Raw genomic sequence first — 5,140 nt, forward strand, 5'->3', positions numbered from 1 at the left:
TGTTTTGGGCCCATAACCAAATTTCGAAAAGCTTACGACGATTTTGAACAAATTTCATGTGGAAAAATGAGCACTAGCTTACACGGAATGCTTGGATTGTCAGTTTTCAAATAAATTGGCATAACTTTCGCATATGATGTCTATTTTGGATCGATAACCATATTTCGGAGAGCTCGCGATGAGTCAGAATGAGGTTCGTGTGGAAGAACATGCATTTACGTACACAGAATGCTGGCATTGTCAGTTTTTTGAAAAATTGGCATAACTTTCACATACGGTGTTTGTTTTGGTCTGTAACCACATTTCAAAAAGCTCACGATGATTCGAAATGGGGTTCGTGTGGAAGAATAGGTACTTGTATACACGGAGCGTTTGGATTGTCAATTTTCGAAAAAATTAGCATAATTTTCGCATACGGTGTTCGTTTTGGGCCCATACCCACATTTCAAAAAGAGCACGATGATTCGGAACGAGGATCCTGTGGGAGAATAGGTATTTACGTACACGGAACCCTTGGACTGTCAGTTTTTGAAAAAATTGGCATAACTTTCACAGACAGTGTCCACTTTTCGCCCATAACCACGTTTCAAAAAGTTCACGACGATTCGGAATGAGGTTCGTGTGGAAGAATGGGAACTTGCATACACGGAGCTCTTAGACAGTCAGTTTTCGAGAAAATTGGCATAACTTTTGCACACGATGTCCGTTTTAGGCCGATAACCATATTTCGAAAAGCTCGCGACGATTAGGAACGTGTTTAGTGTGGGAGAACAAGCATTTACGTACACAAAACGCTTAGATTGTCAGTTTTCAAAAAAATTGGCATTACTTTAGCATATAATGTCCATTTTGGGCCCATAACCACATTTTGGGAAGCTCGCGACGATTCGAAAAGAGGTTCATGTGGAAGAACAGACACTTGCGTACAGGGAATGCTTGGATTGTCAATTTTCCAAAAACTTGGCATAACTTTCGTATACGGTGTCCGTTTTGGGCCTATAATCACATTTCGAAAAGCTAGCAAGGATTCAAAATGAGGTTGGTGTAGGAGAACAAACACTTGCATACACGAAATACTTGGATTGTCAATCTTTGAAAAAATTGGCATAGCTTTCGCATACGGTGTCCGTTTTGCGCCCGTAACCACATTTCGAAAAGCTCACGATGATTCGAAATGAGGTTCATGTGGAGGAAGGGGCACTTTCATACACGGAATGCCCATTGTCAACTTTCAAAAAAATTGGCATAACCTTTGCATACGATGTTCATTTTGGGCCGATAACCATATTTCGGAAAGCTCACGACGATTCGGAATGAGGGTCGTGTGGAAGAATGGGCGCTTGCGCACACGACACCCTTGGATTGTCAGTTTTCCAAAAAATTTGCATAATTTTCGCATACGATGTTCGTTTTGGGCTGATAACCATATTTCGAAAAGCTCGTGACGATTCAGAATGAGGTTCGTGTGGGAGAATAGGCACTTGCGTACATGGAACACTTGGGTTGTCATTTTTTGAAAAATTAGCATAACTTTCGCATAATGTCTCTGTTTTGGGCCCATAACAACATTTCGGAATGCTCGCAACAATTCGGAATGTCGTTCGTGTGGGAGAATAGGCACTTACCTACACGGAACTCTTGGATTTTTAGTTTTTCAAAAAATTGGCATAACTTTCACATACGGTGTCCATTTTGGGCCAATAACCACAGTCAGGAAAGCTCGCGACGATTCGAAAAGAGGTTCATGTGGAAGAACAAGCACTTACGTACACAGAACGTTTAGATTGTCAATTTTCAAAAAAATTGGCATAACTATCGCATACGATGTTCGTTTTGGGCCCATAACCACATTGCGAAAAGCTCACGATGATTCAGAATAGGGTTCGTATGGAAGAACGGGCACTTGCTTACAAGGAATGCTTGGATTGTTAGTTTTCAAAAAAACTGGATAACTTTCTTACACGATGTCCGTTTTGGGCCGATAACTATATTTCGGATAGCTTGCAACAATTCGGACAGAGGTTCGTGTGGGAAAACAGGCATTTGCATACACGGAACGCTTGGATTGTCAAATTTTCGAAAAAATTGGCATAACTTTCACATACAATGTCTATTTTGGGACAATAACCACATTTCGAAAAGCTCACGACAATTCAAAATTAGGTTCATGTAGAAGAATAGGTACTTGCGTACGCAAAACGCTTGCATTGTCAGTTTTCGAAAAATTGGCATAATTTTCGCATACGGTGTCCGTTTTGGGCCCATAACCACATTTTGAAAAGCGTGCGACAATTCGGAACGAGGTTCGTGTGGGAGAACAGGCACTTGCATACACGGAGCCCTTGGATTGTCAATTTTCGAAATAATTGTCATAACTTTCGCATACGGTGTTGTTTTGAGCCCATAACCACATTTCAAAAAGCTCGCGATGATTCGAAACGAGGTTCGTGTGGAGGAACGGGCACATGCATACAGGGAAAGCTTGGATTATTTGTTTTTGAAAAATATGACATAACTTTCGAAAGCGATGTTTGTTTTGGGCCCATAACCACATTTCGAAATGCTCGCGATGATTCGGAATGATGTTTGTGTGGAAGATTAGGCACTTGTATACACGGAATGCTTAGATTGTCAGTTTTCAAAAAAATTGGTATAACTTTCGCATACGGTGTCCGTTTCGGGGCCCATACCACATTTCAGAAAGCTCGCGACGATTCGGAATGAGTTTCAGGTAGAAACATAGGCACTTGCATACACGGGAAGCTTGAATTGTCAATTTTCGAACAAATTGGCATAACTTTCACGTACGGTGTCCATTTCGAGCCCATACCACATTTCGAAAAGCTCGCGGCAATTCAAAACGAGGTTTGCGTGGAAGAATAGGCACTTGAGTACACAAAACACTTGGGTTGTCAAATTTCAAAAAAATTGCCATAACTTCGCATATGGTGTCCATTTTGTTCCCATAATCACATTTCAAAAAGCTCGCGACAATTCGGAACAAGGTTCGAGTGGAAGAAAAGGTACTAGACTACACGAAATTCTTGGATTGTCTGTTTTCAAAAAAAATTGGCATAACTTTCACATACGGTGTTCGTTTTGGTCCCATAACCACATTTCGGAATGCTCGCGATGATTCGGAATGATGTTCGTGTGGAAGAACAAGCACTTGTGTACACAGAAGGCTTGGATTGTCAGTTTTCGAAAAAAATTGGCATAACGTTCACATACGGTATCCGTTTTGGGCCCATAACCACATTTCGTAAAGCTCACGATGATTCGAAATGAGGGTCACGTGAAAGAACAGGCACTTGCATACACAGAATGCTTAGATTGTCAGATTTCGAGAAATTTGGCATAACTTTGGCATATGGTACTCATTTTGGGCCTATAACCACATTTTGAAAAGCTCGCAATGATTCGGAATGAGGTTCAAATGGAAGAACAGGCGCTTACGTACACGGAATGCTTAGATTATCTGTTATCATAAAAATTGGTATAACTTTCGCGTACGGTGCCCATTTTGGGCCCATAACCACATTTCAAAAAGTTCACGATGATTCGGAATGAGTTTCAGGTAGAAGAACAGGCACTTACATACACGGAATGCTTGAATTGTTAGTTTTTGAAAAATTTGGCGTAACTTTCGCATACGATGTTCGTTTCAGGCCCATAACCACACTTCAAAAAGCTCGTGACGAATCGGAACGAGGTTCGTGTGGAAGAATAGACACTTGCATACACAAAATGCTTGGATTGTCAGTTTTTGATAAAATTAGCATAACTTTCATATACGGTGCCCGTTTTGAGCCTGTAACCACATTTCGAAAAGCTCGCGATTATTAGGAACGAGGTTCAGGTAGAAGAATAGGCACTTGCATACATGAATGCTTGAATTGTCGATTTTCGAAAAAATTGACATAACTTTCGCGTACGGTGTCCATTTCGGGCCCATAACCATATTTCAAAAAGCTCGTGACGATTCGGAACTAGGTTCACTTGGAAGAACATGCACTTGCATACACGAAATGCTTGCATTGTTTGTTTTCAAAAAATTTGGCGTAACTTTCATATACGATGTCCGTTTTGGGCCCATAACCACATTTTGGAAAGCACACGATGATTCAAAACAAGTTTTAGGTAGAAGAACAGACATTTTCATACACGAAATGCTTTAATTGTCAATTTTTGAAAAAATTGGCATAACTTTCGCGTATAGTGCCCGTTTCGGGCCAATAACCATATTTCGGAAACCTTACGACGATTCAGAACTATGTTCACGTGGAAGAATAGGCACTTGATTACACGAAATGCTTGGATTGTCAATTTTCAAAAAAATTGGCATAACTTCGCATATGTTGTCCATTTTAGTCCCTTAACCACATTTTGAAAAGCTTACGAAGATTCAGAATAAGGTTCGAGTGGAAGAAAAGACACTTGACTACACGAAATGCTTGGATTGTCTATTTTCAAAAAAATTGGCATAACTTTCACATACATTGTCCATTTTGGTCCCATAACCACATTTCGGAATGCTCATGATGATTCGAAATGAGGTTAGTGTGGAAGAATAGGCACTTGTGTACACGGAAGGCTTGGATTTTCAGTTTTCAAAAAAATTGGCATAACTTTCGTATACGGCTTTCGTTTTTGGCCCACAACCACATTTTCAAAAGGTCGGGATGATTTTGAACAAGGGTCACGTCGAAGAACAGGCACTTGCATACACGGAATGCTTAGATTGTCAGTTTTCGAATAAATGGGCATAACTTTGGCATATAGTGCTCATTTTAGGCCTATAGCCACATTTTATAAAGTTTGTAATGATTCGTAACGAGATTCAAGTGGAAGAATATGCACTTGCATACACGGAATGCTTGGATTGTCTCTTTTCGAAAAAAATTAGCATAACATTCGCATAAGGTGTCTGTTTCGGGCCCATAACCACATTTCAGAAAGCTCGCAATGATTCGAAACGAGTTTCGGGTAGAAGAACAGGTACTTGCATACATGGAATGCTTGAATTGTCAGTTTTCGAAAAAATTAGCAAAACTTTCGTGTACGGTGTCCGTTTCGGGCCGGTAGCAACACTTTGGAAAGCTTGTGACATATTGGAATGAGGCTCGTGTGGAAGAATAGG

Source organism: Olea europaea, unplaced genomic scaffold (genome assembly GCF_002742605.1).
Source record: "Olea europaea var. sylvestris unplaced genomic scaffold, O_europaea_v1 scaffold101, whole genome shotgun sequence".
In the NCBI taxonomy this organism is placed as follows: domain Eukaryota; kingdom Viridiplantae; phylum Streptophyta; class Magnoliopsida; order Lamiales; family Oleaceae; genus Olea; species Olea europaea.